Source organism: Ammospiza caudacuta, chromosome 12 (assembly GCF_027887145.1).
Source record: "Ammospiza caudacuta isolate bAmmCau1 chromosome 12, bAmmCau1.pri, whole genome shotgun sequence".
NCBI lineage: Eukaryota > Metazoa > Chordata > Aves > Passeriformes > Passerellidae > Ammospiza > Ammospiza caudacuta.
In genome coordinates this window covers 10,071,999-10,089,518 of record NC_080604.1, presented here as the reverse complement: position 1 = coordinate 10,089,518, position 17,520 = coordinate 10,071,999, and the positions used below count along the sequence as shown (strand labels likewise).

General features: G+C 39.0%; 1 protein-coding gene across 1 annotated transcript in view; it reads left to right on the top strand.

The window, feature by feature from the left end:
- Window positions 1-3,625: 3,625 nt before the first annotated feature.
- Window positions 3,626-17,520, top strand: part of ERC2 (ELKS/RAB6-interacting/CAST family member 2) — a 318,526-nt gene continuing 304,631 nt past the window's right edge. Inside the window, exons 1-2 of the mRNA XM_058812979.1 lie at window positions 3,626-3,827; window positions 5,097-5,174. The gene's annotated coding sequence lies outside the window, so the exon portion shown is untranslated. The remainder of the gene's footprint in view (window positions 3,828-5,096; window positions 5,175-17,520) is intronic.

Here is a 17,520-nt window from a genome sequence, read left to right as displayed (position 1 = left end):
AAGATGCAGAGAAATGTTATTTAAAATACTGCTCCTGTTACTTCTGCCTCCTGTTTTATCCCAAGGTCTCTCTAGTTCTTAATTCATGTTAAAGATGGTTCTTAATTCATGTTAAAGATGGTCATATACATCTTTAACATGAATTAAGAACCTCTCACATAGCAGCAGCAGCACAGTATGCTCAGGGATCAAGAAATCATGCTCTGTGTTGTAGTCTGATCTTTCATGGTTTATAGAAATCTTTTTAACTGAGCTATACTCAAGTGATTAATGCATTTATCCTTCCCTTCACAGGCTGCTGCTGTAAAATATGGTTTGCCTGTCTTTCCTGTGCTATACATATTTGCTTTCTGATTGCCCTGAAGAGTTCAGAATAAATTCAGTACTGTATGGCAAAATACTGCTTTCCCCAACATGAAAAATATTTTTGTTTAGAGTCAATAGTTCACTTGTATATAGGTGTCTGACATCCTGAAGGAGCAAAAAAATGGAAATAAGCTATATTTGTGAGGTTTTCCATTGCTTTTCTCTTACCTTCTCTGTGAGTGATAAATGTAGTGAAATTTTGCATTGCATTGCTTCCTCTAGCTTGTAATTTAACAAAAAGAGTTTTACCAATACTTCTATTTGGTTCTATTGCCTGGCTTTTCCTGGGAGTTCTAAATCTGCTTCTCATAATTTCTATATTGCTTCAGCATAGATTATGGTTTTCTTCTGATTTTTTTCACATCTGCCAAAAGAATCCTCAATACCAATGCATTGACAGGAGCATCTATATTTCTTCACCTTTAAAGGTGAGTGAAGGATAGAGGAACAAATGTTTATAGGCTTCATTTTTCTTCCTGTGTTTTCAAGGTGTATAATTTACTTGAATTGCTATTTCAAGTAAGTTTTCTTCCCAAGATTATGTCTAAATGGACAGAAAAATTATGGGGAAATGGAAGTTGCTATGGTATATTTAATCCATATCCAGAACTGGTTGGAAACAACCCCTATCCAGAACTGGTTGGAAATAACCCCTCCCGATTATTATTTATTTCTACCAAGCTTAAAGTTTGACACTTTCCTGTGATGTTTTTGTTTGTCATTCCTCAATTGGACTCTCCCAATAAAGTCAACTAAACAGTGAGAAAGTTCACAAAATGGACTAACCAAATTAGTAATAATCACACATGGATTTTTTTTTTTTTTCTCTAAGCAATACTTGATAAAGGGGTGACAAAAAAATAAATCCTTGAATTTGCAAGAACTTTATTATGAGAGCCACCTTCTCCCCCATGGCACAGTTACACCTCAGGCACAGTCATGCTCACGATCTGCACACCCTGAGTCTTGCAGCCCACAAGAAATAGAAGTGCCAGACTGGCAGGGAGGAATTCCTGTACTTTAGCAGCCATTTCATACCCAGTTTTAGGGAAATGTTATATAATATCAAGCTGACAATTAAAAGTACTTCTCCCTTTTTATTTTAAATTGTGAGGCCTCTCATTTTTTTCTATATAGCTTAATAAAGAAATAAAAAGTCAGTTGAATTTAATATTGACCTCCATTATTGGTATGCACATAAGTTCTTCTGTTACAATGTGTGATTGTGTTTCTGTCACTGAAGGCACAGATTGCTCTTAGTTAGAAAGATAACCAGCAGACTTTATGAGTGGAATAGGATGTAAAAGTGGGATTGGAGCAATGAAGAAAGCAGAAACTCTCAGGGGAGGAATGCAAAAAAGGCACTGCCAAGTTGAATCCTGGATCTAAAGTCTCCCCTAAGGAAAGTGCTTCATCTGCAATCATCAGTACTGAATAGGCTTTCTTTAAAGGCACATTTCAGGTTCTGAGGGGAACTTATTCATTAGATGCTTTTGTAGTCAGACAATCATCCAGAGAGAAGGAACTTCACCTACAGTTACATCTCTGCTAGTAAATGAAACAGGTTCAGGAAACGGCACAGAAACTGAACTGTTGAATTGTTAGAAAAACCATGTTTTGGACTGGACAAACTCCCTCCAGCCCAGTTCTCAAGGATGTTCTGGAAACTGGCATCAGTTTGTGCATATTCTCAACTGGAATTCTTCGTGGGAATATGCCATTTTGGGAGTTGAGAGAGTCCAGAGGCACAAATGAAGATAATGCTCAGCCATTTCTTCTTTATACCAAGGTGTTGTTCTACAAAAATTTAATTACATGTGCTTGCATTCATATGGTTTACAGGGCTGGTTCTAAGTGATAAACTAAATGAGAAAAAGACCGTCATCTCTTTTTAGTTCTAGAATTGATACAATAAGGGGACATAACCTCTTGAAGTCAGATCCTCTAGTAGTGGCCAAGTTTTGCTCAAATGTGGGAGAAGTCCTGATATTTCACAAAGTCAGGCTAGTAGATGATTGACATAGAAATAAAAGGATGTTTTAAAGCCATTATTTTAAAGCCTATATTTAATCTTTCTCCAGTTTTAAAGCCTATATTTTACCTTTCTTATATTTTAAAGACCAGAACTTAAATGAAGTAGTCAGAATTGTTTGTGCTATTTGTTATTCTGTGTCACAGCACTGACAATCTCAATGACAAATGGATATCCAATGGTTATGAGATCCTGTTGTGAGTAAAATTGGACAAAGTTAAGGTTACTTCAGTGAACATTATGGAGTATGTGACAACTGTTTGGTTACTGAAACGTAGGATTCCTTGTCTAGCCTTAGGTTGTATATGAAATAAAACCTACATTAGCAGGTAGAAATCTAATGTTCTTGTTTTATCTAGGTTGGGGTTTTTTGCATAGTACCACAAAAGTTTTGGACGAACCACAGACGCGGGAAAAGTGTTTTCTTCTTAAAGGCTCTGGGACTTTGTAGTGAAGAAGATTTCAAGATTGAGACAACCTGAACCTTTGTATCACAGATTTTTTTTTTTTACTGTGGAATTTGTGGACGTTTTTTCATGTTTGCATGCAGAGGTGAATTACTGTATGTGTAAAAGGATCTATAAAACCATGTTGTAAATTGTTTAATTTAATATATAAAATAAATCTAACTTAATTCCCCATAAATGTACTTTGTGTAATCCTGTGAAGTATTATAAAGTGGATATAATGTGTTACCCTCTCAAAACAGTCTAGAAATTTTCTCAGTGTGTCTATATAGAGTAACAGATGGAACACTATCAAGTCACCTTATTATAAATGTAACAGTAGTGTGAAGCTCACACCTGCTATGTAATGTCAGTTATTAGCTAATTGTGAACCTTTGTGGGAGCTGGAGTTGCCATCCATGGTCAGGTGTTTTGTATTTCTGGTTATTCAGTTGGACACTCAACAGAATCCACAAGGAGCACAAAAGAAGAAAGCAGCTGTAGGCTCAGTGTCACTTTCAAAGCAGCCATACAGGGCTACTGGTTTTATTATTTTCACATGATTCCTGAATTTGGTTATCTAATAGGGCCATGCTCACTGTAGAAATTTGCTTCCATTGGGGACTGCTGTAGTGGATATAGTTTAGCTCCCCTAGCTCAGGTAATTTTGTTCTGCTCCAGTCCTTCCCTCCCACCACGTGCATGTGATTAAGGCAGTGCCTCAGGCTTCAGTACTCAGCTGCTTAAAATTGGAGGAGATTGTGCTGCCAATAAAAGGTTCCCTCACTGAATAACTGCCCTGTAGCTCTGCTGGGAAAAGGTGATGGGTAGTGGTGAATAGTCCTGCAGTTCCAGTGTCTGTATGTGCTAGGTGTGCTGTGGAGGTTGAGATCTAAGTGGGGAAGGAGATGTGTTTTCTGCAGCTTGAGAAGTGAGAGGAGAACCTCAGCTGCCTTCAGATGAAGTGCCTCTTGCTGACACTTGTAAGTAAAATTTTAGTATCTGGATTTACTTTTCAGGAGTGAGGTTGGCATTTGAAAGCTTAATTCTTACTGAAAAGTCAGTTGGACATTAGCTCTGAAATGATTAAAAAAAACCCAAACCAGCATCTGAGAGTTTGCTAGTCAGTGCTCATTTAGTAGCAATTCTCTATAACAGACATCCTGCATATTTATGTGTACAATGGTGGTAGCAGTAATACTGGGTTTCCAACCAGGAAAATAAAGTGCCATTGATAAAATTTAAAATGTTAAACCTAATTCAAGATGTTTAAGCTGTCTTTGCTACATACTGTTAAAAATTCCTGGAATTTGAATTTTCCTAAGAATTATTTTTAACTCTCTGAAATATGTTGTGGAGTTGGTGCAAATGCCTATTAATAGCCTTGTTTTGAGATGTGGAAGCTGGAGATCTTCTGTGAGATGGGTATTTTTACTATTAAGTTATTTTAGTGTTTTTGCTCTACTTCTAACTATGATGTTAACAGTATCTGCCAGAGTAGCTTTATTTCTATCCTGAATAGATATAGGCTGTGCAGTACACAATAAACTGCTAAATTATGTAATTACAAATTAGCATATTTTCCTTGTTTGTTTTTGCATTATAATACATTATAAAGAATTCCTCAATGGCCTCTTGTGTGTTCAGGTACATTCAAGTAACACTTACTTTTCCATCCTTTGGAAAGCATGTGATCATGTCAATTAATAATAAATAAATTATACTAATAATTTTTAAAACCACTATAGCAGTCTTGGGTGATATGTCATGAGGAAAGCAAAAGAGAAGCTTAACATGTAGTGGAAACTGTTTTATTATTCAGTTTGACAGGTATCTGCAGGTGAGTATAGAAACTGATAGGAAAGAACAGTCCATAGTTAATGACTGATGAATGCACCTTCTCTGTGGACTTGACTGATAGGGCCTCATTCTGAAATCAACAGGAAACTAAGTTTTATTTCAATTACTTTTTTTGTTTGGAGCTTTTTGTTTATTTCGGGTCAAGTGCTTACTTGAAATCTGATCACCTCGTCATGGTAAAGGCAATGTTTTTTTTTTTGTTTTTTTTAGTTCTGTAAATTTCAGTGTAAATTAAGTTAGGGAAGCACAGAGGAATAGGGTGGGGCTATTCACAGATTCAACGACTAAAGCTGAAATAGATTTTCCTGGGTTTTTAAAGCACACACTTGCAGCTGCTTGCTAGTAATTATGCAGCAGGGACCAAGCTTCTATTTGTATTTCTGTTTTTAAAGAAATGAAGCACTAAAGAACATCCATCTTCACCAAAACATGAAAGGGAGCTGGCTGCTGTTAAAGTCTTAGTACCACAGGTGAGGAGAAAGAATTGGGAAGGATGAAGGGAGGCATGGGAATTGAAGAGAGTAAGTAACATTCTACATTATATGTTATTTTGAACTATTTATACTTAGAATAAGTAAATAGGATAGTTGTAGTAAGCATGTTTTATACTCTTCTGCTTCCAAAATCAGTGTAGTGTACATTAAGGAAGAGACTTGAAAATCTGTATTTCATATTTACTTTACTTGGTTAGGGCCTTAATGTGGGCTAATTGAAATTTAAAAAAAAACCAAACAAACCACTATTAATTTCAGTGGGGTTTCCACAGCTCCTGATGTGAAAGCAGAAAGAACTGTGAATATACTGCATTTTTAAGGTAGAAAACAAATAAACTGAAGTCTGCTAGCCAAAAATCTATTTGAAGATGGAAACTGTTGACAAGTGCAAACATTAGACACTGCATCACATGGCACTTTATATTATAAATAGTTGTTTAGGTTTTACAACAGACTGCTTTCCTCTAACAGTTGGCTGACAGATATATCTAGTAGTTAATGGGAACCTCTTACAATAAATAAAAAAGAAAAAAGTGGTAGTTTACTTATATGATCTGGCTTTTTTTGTGCTTAATGGCACCCACCTGCATCATGGCACTGAGGAAAACACAGATGGTCCTGTGATTAGACTGAAATGAGAACTTTCATCAGCTGCAAAGAATTCAGCCTTAAGGACACAATTGTTATTATACTACCCTTTGGATTTGGATTCCAGCATGGTCTTGAACATAAGGAATGAATATTATTGAAGGGTTTGGATTATGTGACCCTGAGGTTCTTTGCATGGGTGTTGTTTCTACTAATACAATAAGTAGATTAGCTGTAAAATTCTGATTACTTTTCCCCTCCTTCTCTTAAACTGCACATTTTTCTAACAAGTCTTTTTGAGTACAATTTGGCAAAATACTTTTTTCACACAAAGATCTGCAATGGTCTTATCCATGGTGGGTATATTCTGTTCTTTGGCACAGAATGTAGTGCTGCCAGTTCCCTGCAGAGGGTCTGCAGCTCTGGGATGGGCTGTGATGAACTCCGCTATAAAGTTCATTCAGTGACAGCAAGCTCAATTCATTGCAGTGTTGTTTCAGCCTTATGGCAGCTCTCTGTCTTCCCACAGTGATTACTCCTTGGAAAGAAGATTCTTAGGCCACTGGTGCTCTGTCAGGACACTTCTGGCTTTTGCTGGCTATCACAAGGCCCTCAGTCTTTGCCAGTGAATGAGTCACAAAAAAGATAAGGCAGAACCTGATGTTCCTTGTCTTTTCATATAGACAGGAATGGTGTGACATGTTTTTTAAAAAACTGTCAGCAGCTGACACCTCTTAGAACAAAAGTCCTGTCATCGTTAACAATACTGAGACAGAATTTGATTTAGCAATATTGAGACAGGTCTAGAAGAGGTTCTTATTTCACACTGAATCCAAATTAAGGGCTAAGCTGAAAATGGACACTTCTTGTGCTCTGAAGCATTCAGTGTAGTGACCCACATTTTATAGTGCTTATCAGTTTTCTTACAGATGCAGACTTGCTAACTCTTGAGGACTACTTTTCTTTTCAGATCAAGTGAAATTATTTGTATACAAAACCACGTCCCTTCTTGTCAATTTCTTCAGGAATAGATTTTCTGTGTCCGTATTTTTCATGGTTTTGAAACAACTTGAACAGAAATGTCTTCAAATAAGTCTGCATTTTAATCATGGTTATTCCATTACTTTGAACTCAGAAAAAATATTTGCCTTCTATTGCAATTATAGCTAGTAGGTGGGTACTGTAAGATTGTGTCCCTTTCTTAGGGAAATTCAAACCTGCTATGCTCCTGCTGGGAATGACTTTCTAGCATCTCCAAATAAATTCCTATGACAGCCTATTATTTCGGCTGGCTTTGGACAATTCAGGTACTGCAATAAAATGTTACACTAATTTTAAATACAGTTGGTTGAAATCAATTTTATTTGACATATTTTTAAACAGTAATTCCATTAAAGCTGTTGTTCTCAATGCTTTTTAATAGTGGCATTTATAGATGCCTATGTGGGCAAGACAGAAATAAAGTAGAGATTATATTAAAGCAACTACAAATCCGAAATTGTTCTTAAAATTATTGTTATGGCAATGAGATCAGGAGGAGACTGATAAAATGTTTGTGAAATTTTGTGTAGGGTAAGGTATGAAGGCGCATTGATGCTAAAGACCAAAGGTGATCACTTATAATTGTATGCAAATTGATTAAACTAAAAAGAATTGAGAAGAGGGAAAAATAGAAAAGGAACAAACCCTCTGTTCTTAGGATGCTGGTGATGTTTAGAGAAGTTTCTTTCACTCCTGTTAATAAAAAGCAATAAAATCTCAGGAATAATTTTTAATGCAGTTTGCAGTTTTCTTATGGAAAAAGCTTTCAGGCTTTGTGTAGCAGCTAATCCTGTGGTTTTTTTCTCCCCTGCATACTGTTTTTTTGAAAAATAAACACAAATAAATATGGATGTCATCTTAATTTCTTTGACACTTAAGCCCAAACACAGATTCAGATTTCTATGTTCATTCTGTTTATGTAAATACACACATGTAGCAATGGCTTTTTAGACATCATGCTCTGAAGCACCTGCCTTTGAACATTTCTGGCCTTCGGTGAACAGGGGCGAGAAAGCAATTTATCCTCTGCAGTTTTACGCAGACCTAGGTGTATTTTTAGGCTGTCTCCCAATGAGTAAGACGCTCTCAGCCGCTGGCTGGGTGGGGACTGGAACCCGCGGGCTGGCGATGAACGGCCAGGGCCCGCCGCTCGCAGGGCTCACGGGCTGCGGTGCGTGTGCTGCCGCTGCCGCTGCTGCTGCTGCTGCTGCCCCCGGCGGCTCCGCGCCGCGCCGCTGGAGCCCCGGCTCCTCGGGAATGCTGGGAATGTTGAGTCAGGGACCGGCAGCCCAGACAGCCGGGCTCGCAGCTGACTGAGGGAGACTCGCTGAGGGACAGGGGCACACGAGCCTCCCCCGGCCGCAGCAGGTTCCTCCTCGGCAGCCCCTCGCAGGCGTTGCGCGGCTCCGGCTCGCCCTGCCGCCTCCCTCCTCCGCGCAAATGGGATGCCAGCTAAACGTGATGTTGTAAAATCCATGTGAGGACGGAAGGCAGATGCAATGATTTGAAAGGTGAGAAGCTCGAACAAGAATATGGCTGGGATGCATGACTGTAAATTTACTGTGATTAAGGAAATGCTGGTATTGCTTTTCACAACTGTCTGGTAGCTGAATCTGGAGATGAATTTGCAGAATAGGCTTTTTATATTGCCTTGGAAATACATTGTAATAAATGGAACCAAGTGCACATCTTATTCTGGTAACAGAGTGCCTCTCCCTACAGAATCGTCAACCAGAAACCTCTCTTGCAATTTCTATTAAAAGCAGCCATAGGACTCTATTTTTTAATATGTTTTAAAAAATTTTTTTTTGGTGCCTAGTGTTTAAAAATATTATTGTTGTTGTTAAAGTTTTCTGGAATAGAATTGATGGGTTTTGGAAATTCCTAGCTTTATACTTAAATAATGGATAATGTTTGGTGTTTTAAAAACCGTGTCAGGAAAAAAAGGTGAAAGATTTCTGTTCCCTTCTAGTGGCTGGCAAATGGAAACAGACGCTAACAGAGTATTATTTTTCAGTCATGTAATTAATGAATACTTACTGGGGTCCCTCATTTATGATGCTGGGGTTCATTTATTTATTTTTTTTTTAAGAAAAGATCATTTTAGGCTGGATAAGTGATGAATGTGATGAAGTCCACGCCTATGTTCCCTAAGGATACAATAGATATTTTCCTGGGAGCACTACAGTAGTAATTTGATGGAAAAGGATTTTTTTTTTTTTTTATTAGTGTGTGATTGATTTCTAGGCGGCTACCTGCTAAGCCTTGTGATGGATGGATGGATGGGAATCTATTCCCTTAGCGGCGAATTGCTCTTCCCGTGGTGATGGACACGCCGGCCGACCAGTGGCATTGGCAGACACGAGCTCGTTGCACACGAGCGCGGCCAATAAGTGCAGCCAAGGGGAGGGCGAATCCTACTTGCCAGGGTTAGTTTTTTGGTCGGCTTTCTAAATCAGTGCTTTCACTTAGCTGTTGTCGTTCGGGATTTGTTTTTATTCCCATCCCCGGCCCTCCAGCCCCACGTGCGTGTTCAGGGCGGCCGCCTCGAACGCGGCCCCTTCCCGGCAGCCGCGCCGGGCGCAGGCCCCGCTCCGGCTCCCCCTCCTCGGAGGGCGGGGAAGGGAGGGAGGTTCCTCTCCATCAAGTCGCCTCGCCCCTGGCACTTGGTTTCCCCGTCGCCAAGCCGAGGACGGAGCGGATCCCCCGTGTCAGCCCCGCCGCCCTGCCTTCAGGGGAGATGCTGGGGATGCGCTGCCGCCCTCCTCCCTTCCTCCGTTTCTCCCTCCCCCGGGAATGGCAGAGCCCTCCTGCGGCCCTTCCCCAGCCCGGTGCGGGGGGAACATCGGGCACTGCCCTCCCAGCCTTCTGCTCGGCAGCGGGGCTGAGGGAGCCCGGCCGCCTGCCCGGCCTGGCTCCGCGCAGCGGCCGTGTCAGGGCTTCCCGTCCCCACCGGGACCTCAAACCAGTCCCTGTGCCAGGAGATTTCCTCGGACTGTCCCCGTGGAAGGGCGGGGGATGGCGAACGCTCCCACAGCTCAGGTGAAGCAAACACCAGCCATAAAACCCCTCAGCCGCAGTCCCCTCACGGTCCGTGTGCTGGAGCAGTGCATTCCCCCTTAGCTCCTTTCCCCCAGCAGAAGGAGGAAAACGGCCCCCCGCTTTTTTTTTTTTTTTTTTTTTTTTTTTTTTTTTTTTCCCGGGTCTGTTTCTGCACACAGAGTGTATAATGCTATGTCCAGGTCCCTTAAGAAATATGTTTCTGTGGGAAAAGATTTCTTAGTTTCTTGATGGAAGAAACTTGCAGTCCAAGCCTTGGCTTCGTGGGTGACTGTGTTAAGGGCTGTGTGTGAAAGTGCCTCCACATCTCCTCAGTGCCTTAAAGGAAGCATTTTTACTGCTGTTATTTTTGTTTTAAAGCTCTGTGTAAAATGGCTTTCAAAAGCATCAAGGTGAGTTAGCATTTTCACTTTTCCTAGCGGAATCTGGGAGGAAGGAGAGGCTTTTTGTCCAGTGAGTGAAGGGAACATAATTTCTTCCATAGGCTCGTTGAGATAAGGGCAGTCCCTGGGGTCTATGGCTGTCCAGCTCAGGTTGAGACTACATCTCTGTACTATGGAGAAACCCCACGCTGCATTTATGACCACACCCAGGGTGGGGTAGATCTTCAAATTAGGAATTGAGAAATTTTTTGGTTACTGTTTGGATGCCTTATTATACTCATTATCCTTGCTCTTGAGGTTTGCCAGCATTTGGACAAGACTTCTCGTGGCCTCTTATCCTGTGGGTGCTTCTTCGACTCCTCCTAATCTACTGCTAGTCAAATTCTGGTGGATGGTGGTGTGAGATCCAGCATCCATGCCAGTCCCTCCTGCTGTTCCTTGCCTGCTCTGAAGGCTGAAGAAAGCTGTGGGCCTTATCCTTAGCAGCCAAATACCAAAAGAACACATACAACCATTTTGGAATGCCAAATATATGTGATACTTAGAGAATTATTTATTCAGCATGTGTTTTTGTGTAAGCATGCTCAAGGTGATATTTTTCCTTTTGCTTTAGAAAGATGATTGTTACTGACCTTTGAAGGATGACTAAGAAAAAAGAGTGGGTTGTTCACCCCTCAAAGAGGATGAGGCAACCAGCCTGTGTATCGCTTCCAAAGACCACATATGTTCTCCCACCTGTATCTCTTAGGGTGTTTATTATATTTTTATCCACTATGATGCATTTGTTTTCATCTGTTTAATTTAGTTTTTAATGCCTGGAAGATATATATATGGAGGATCTTAGTTAGATCCACCTAGGAAATGTTACTCTGATACTGGATTTTTAAAAAAAATTATTATGTGATCCTTTTTATCTGTGATATTTTATTTGTTTGGTTTAGTATTGTGTTAAAATATTTTTGTGATTTAAGTCTTAGTTTTTGAATGATCTCATATCTATTTAGGAATGATGAGCTTGCCTCAATTTACTTATATTTTGCAACACTAAGACTAGCTTACATTTTTTGTTAAGTGCTGGCAAAAGGGTAGGAGCTATTTGAAAGTAAAATGACTTTGTAAGTTCTTTTTCAGGGTCATAGTTGAAACTAAATTCTGAAAATGAACTGTGTAGTGCTGCTTCTTCTGAGTGACACTTTGACACTAAGAAAATACAAAGGCATATCAGCATAAACATCAGTTAAATATTCTGGAGTATTTTGGTTTTATTCCATTTTTAAAGATGAAAAGTAGTTTATAGAAAGAAACCATCTCTTACAGTCTTTCTGAAATGAAGTGAAATTGACTGATGTTGGTTTGTTACTGCTTGGACGTAAGATGCAAACAAATCCCCAACCTGTTTCCTTGGAAAGCAGCAGTTGACTACTTGTGGAGGTCCAAGGACTTTTCTAAGCATGGATATCCAATGTTTGTATGTCAAAATGTGGGTGTCCGATGCATTAGCATTGTGGAATTTAAATTTTGTTGTTGCTTTCTTGACAGTTGATTTCAGGGATTTTTATGATTTAGTGATGGTGGCTTTTAGATTCCCAGCTTTGGAATATCTTAAGTAGCCAGGATTTGTTTTGGGGTAATGGCAACAACTGGGAACCACATCTCCTTTCAGGGACAGTCTGTCAGGTGCTGAGCTCTGCCAAAGGAGAGAGGAGGAGCAAAGATATTTTAGCACTTCTCTGGATAAGGCTCCATTACTGCTACAGCATTTCTGTTTACTTGGAAAAAGTAAAAAAAAGTAAAAACTTGGAATTCCTTCCTAATATTAGAAATTTAGACTTGGCAATGGGCAGGTGATGTGTTGTCCCTATACTTTAAAATGAGAACAATGAGGGAGATGTGTAGAGCTGGAATTTCTGTGCTTTTAGGAGAGCAGACAAATGTGTCTAAGAGTTTGAGGTGTATGTCAGTTTCAAGTTGTGATTGGATGTGTGGGAGTCTTTAACATTTTAAATGTTTAGCAAAGCCAGAGCATTTCTGTGAATTTTAAGATTAGGTTTTTGAAAGGTGATATTTGCTTTCTTGATTATCTTAAAAACTCATTCTAAGACAGTCTTGCAGACTGGCATTCACTGGAAATGTTTCAGGCTAGTTACCATGTGACTTCTTTAATGATAAATGTACTTTTTATTTGGTTAGAATACACCACTTGCAGCAAATACTGTTTGAGTTTTTTTTTTAAATACTTCCCACTGTTTGTCCTGCTCATTATCCTATTCCTCTAACTGAAGTCACAGTGCAGATGTAGAATCTAGCAGCCAAATTCTGCAAAAATGGAAAATTGGGAGATTTTCAAGTGATTTAATGCTAAACTCTCATTGTGTGAGAAATTACATGGGACATTGAATGGCATAAAAGGATTGATGGAAAAGGTGTGTGTATATATAAATATATATTGTATAGGTTTGTGTGGGAATGATTTGCTGTAGTTTCAGGAAGTGCTGTGGAGTTGGGGTGGGAAGCACTGGAGAAAGCATTGTCTGTACTGATTGCTTAGTTGGATATAATGTGCAATTTATTTTGAAGGCAGTGAAAGCAATGTAACAAATCTCTGCCATTTCTGAATTTTACATTGGTAATGTGTGGGGCAGTTCCCTCCAAGTGAACAACTCAGATCATTTGGGATGCTGACTAATGGGACATAATCTTCTCCAGGCATTGAGAAGTTTACAGAGCACATCTTGGTCCCTTCATTCCAATTCCTTATGGAGGTTTAACATGTCTGTACTTGTGGTTACACTGTTTGGCATGTTTGGATTGTTTCATTGCAGGACTTGGAGGCCACAGTACTTGAATTCTCAGGAACTGATTTTTCTTTGAAGTCTCAGGAACTGATTTTTCTTTGTCAAATATGAGTTGAGGCCTGTTGGAAATTTTACTGCTGTCCCTTCAGTTTTCAGTGTTATCTAAACACTTTTCATGGTCGGTAAAATTAATTTACTGGTAATCTGCTCAGATATATATTTCATTATCTCTTGGCACATGCAGTGTCTGAATTACTTAATTTCTAAAACAGCACAGGTCTGTGCTATTTCTATGATGGTGAGACTTTTACTTAAACAGCTTTCTGCAGTGCATTCTTTTCCTCAAAATATATCGCTGAAATGCATTTCTTACCACTTATGTTCTTTGAACAGTTCAGATTAGTGGACAAATATGACCTGGTAAATGAAGCACAGTTCCTTTTGTTTACCTATGTGCAATAATAGTGGAAGAAATGGGTACTCTCAGGGGCTCCTCTGGAAGACAGTTTGCTGTGTACAGCAAGTTTATTTTTGATGGCTGAGTCTTGGCAGTCATGATGTACCTCAGCTTTCATTTATAGACCTCATTTCAAATCTGCTCAAGCCATTTGTTTTTCCTTAAGGAAACAGTTACAATAACATCTGTCATCAGCTTCAAATGTTAAGTCAGATGCCTGTGAGGACTTAGAAATTGCACTTGTGAACTGGTGTGATTGTGCTTAGCTGAGTGTGAGACCAAAGGGGGCAGATTGGGCCGTGCTGTGAAATTATGAGCCAGCCACCAAGTGCTTGGGGAGTTCTTCCACTCTTTTGGTGAATAAATAAATAAATAAAAAGGCAATTCCTGAAGTGCAAGGTCTTCTAATGGTCCAGGATGCTGATTCTATGATGAATTGAAAGCTAATCTGCTAAATCACTTGCATTGCTTACAGAGCCTGTGAGTTCCTTGGACAGCTGTGATCTGATGTGGCTGAAGCACAGCCAGTTTTCCTTTGGCATGGTACCGAAATGTGCATGCTCTTATATCTGGGCAAAGACAACAGAGGAGGGATGTTCTACAGGTTTTTACATTGTGGTGGTTTCAAAGCAAGCTGAATGCAGAAATATGCTTCTTGTTTTGCAGTTTGAGTAGGCATACTGCTATTCCAGAATCAAATAAACGCAAACTGCAGAATGGATATTTAGGCTTGCTAAATATCCCAGTATTTAAGTATTCTAAGAAACTGCTGGAGGCTGCATAGGTAGTCTTAACAGCTGATCCTGTGACCATTTTGTTGCCTTTTTACAGAGAATGGAAGCTTTGTAGCAAAAAAGGAAAAATATAGCTTTGTCTTGCAAATGTGTAAGCCTGTGTTTAGTAACATGCATTGGAGTAGCCTTATTGAATTAAATTGAAAGTACTCCATTGTGTGGGAGTGTCTCTGTTGGTTTCTAAACCATTAAGAGTTATAAATGCATCTTAAAATTAAAAGTATGACATAATGGTAAATGACAGACTATTTTTAAGCATACTTATTGTGGAAATAGACAAATTAACAGGTCGAACTATAAACTTGGTCAATTTCCTTTGACACTATTTTCAGTTCTTAGGTTATTTTACTAAGAGGAATGTAGTTTTTATTATGCGTTTAATATATATATTACCAGCTGAGCAGCCTTTGGTTTCAAAGAATTTGTATAAATATTGGTGGCATAGAAATGACAGAACAAGTCTGGTCTTTCAGACTTTTCCTGGTAAACTTCTAGGTTTTATTAAATCATGCTTATTTTTAAGCTCTGCCTTCTCAAAAGATAATTCAGTCTATAACTGTGTTTCTGTAAGTTATTTAGTCATTCAAGTTAGGTAATGCTGGCAAAAGCGAAGCATAACTGTGCTAATAATTAGGCATAACTTTCAAGTAATCTTGAAGAATGTTGTGTACTTTTACATTGTTATTTTTTCCCCAAAGGAACCTATTTTAGTAAGAATTCAAGACATATGATTGTTGTTGTTTTTCTTTAATAGTTATTAAATGAAATGTACTGTTTGCCTGATTTACCAAGTGCCTTAGAATAATCCTCCACAAAATACTGGAGCTTATAAATGCAGGCTTGCATTGATAAATGAGAATTCTTATTGCGAAGGGAATAAAAGGCAAGTGAGTAACAATTGCAGGATGGAAGGCATGATGAATACAGACTAGGATGCAGAATTTAGCATACAAGACACCTACAAGGATTCAAATGTTAGGAAATGTTTCTCTGGAAAACCAAAAGCTTGCCAGGTCCTTAGAAATATCTGTGTGTCCTAGGAAGGTCATTATGGTGTGGGGAAGCTGAGAACCAAAAAACTGAGCAGGGACAAGCAGTGTTTTGGAATTTGTGTGTCTCTATCCCTTGTTGCTTGTGATTCACACCACCACCCTCCCACCCATCAATAAAAAGTAGAATCCCAGTGTTAGGAGCTGCAGAGAGCAGATGGGCAGCAAAACAATGACATGGTGAGTGGGACTGGGAGCTTCAGCCAGGTCCAGCTGAGGTGCTTTACCCTGCACCTCTGGAACTCTTTACATCACTCTTGGTGCTTTGAGGTTTAAGCAAAGGGTGACCCTAAACATCCCTGCACCTGGGGGTGGCTGTTAAATCAGAAGGGACTGGAGAGTGAGAAAGGCTCAGCACTGGCAGGTAACTTTTACAGACTGTACGTGGTTGTGTTTGCCCAGACTTGGCAGATTGGCTGCCCTATAGCTTTTTATAGAGATACAGTGTGTTCTCTGGCATAACAATTAAAATTAGATGTGATGGTTCTGCCTTTGCTTGGCTGTAGAAGCCTTTTTTTTTTTCATGTTCCATTTTCAGGTCTTTAGTATTTTACATAACATCAGAAAAATAAAATGAAACAAATTTGAAATTTCTCACCTTCCTTAGGTGTCTTAGAAACTTCAGGATACTTGTCACATGCAAGACTGTAGGAAATAATTGTTTTAATGGAAGTGTTAAAGATAAAACGTTAAGAATTGGAGTTTGAGCAACAGAGAAAAGTTATAAAATAATGGAGGTGTCAACTGGTGGAGTTTAAAGATTATTTATATTATTTAAAGCCTACTTCTAACTATTATGATGTTTTAAAACAATTACAATGTCTCAAACATTATAATAAAGAGTAAAATGCTTGGAAAGAAGTGCACCTTTCTTAAACACTAGGCTTATTTTAAGCCCATGAAACTTGTATAAAAGAGTTAAAAATTAATTGTTGACCCTTCACTTAAGTATATTTGAGAGTAATATGATTCACAGTCCTGATAATGGTTTCAGAGCTGCTTGCTTTTCAAGATTTTTAATATGTCATTTTGAGCAAATATTTCAATTGGTGGAGTTCTCTGATTGCATGACAAGTATTCATTGCTGTCACTGCACCTGACAGCTTTAGAATGCCTGACAGCTTTATTTTCCATATATGTCATTAGAGCCATATTAAGCAGCCACTCCTGCTTTTGCCTTCTTATTTTCTTCTGTGTGAGAGGGAAAGGAAAGGCCTGATGTGACCTGGTCCTGGGAGGTGTAAATGCCAGTTCCTCCATGTAGCACTGATGGGAGCTCAGGGACATGAGCAGCTCACAAGATTAAAACAGCCTTTGGAACGCACTTTATTTACAGATACATATGTGTAATTTTACAACAAGCTACAAGGGAGGGCAGAAATTAATGTCTGTTAGCTAGTAAAAAGAAATGTAGTGTGCAGACTGTAGTAAAACTTAAATTTACATAAGAAATGCAGATTCAGGACACTGTAAGGAACCTAAATGAAAATGTTGCTTTTGAAGTTGTCATATATGCTTTGTTTTTCAAACTCGTAAGGAATAGTAGAGTAGCAGGAAGAAGTGGATTATTTTCTTTTTTGTATTAAAAAAGGTCGGGGAGAAGAAGTTACTTGGTCAGCCTGGTAAGCAGGAAAAGAGAGTACTTTGTCCTTTTAATCGAAACAATGCTGATCTTGTACTAACACCATATAAAGAGCATTGTATTTATCTTTTTTTCCTTTACCTTATTAAAAGAAGACATGCCAGGCTGCCCACTCAGATTAAGGAAGAAAGGTAGGCTCCTCTACAACAGATTGGAGTTTTTTGTATCTAGTTTATATCAGCTTGCTGCATTTTTTTCCCTTTACATCAGCACTGATAGTAAAGAACGTGTGAAGAAAAGAATATTCTCTGCTGTGAGAATGTATTGTGCCACTATGAAAGCAGTAGAAAACATAGGTAAACCAAAAGAAAGTGGTAGAAATATTTCTGGCTCCTCGTCACTACTTCTATTACACATGTGCTCCTGGTCTTCTGTGTACGGAGAGGTTGTGTTTTAAATGAGAGTATTTAAAAGATGCTGTCAAAATAAAGAAATTTTTTGCTAGGACAAGTTTTTATGGAACAGATTTTTTTTCTGTCAATGTCCTTCCTTTTGTGGTGCCTCAGAGTGCAG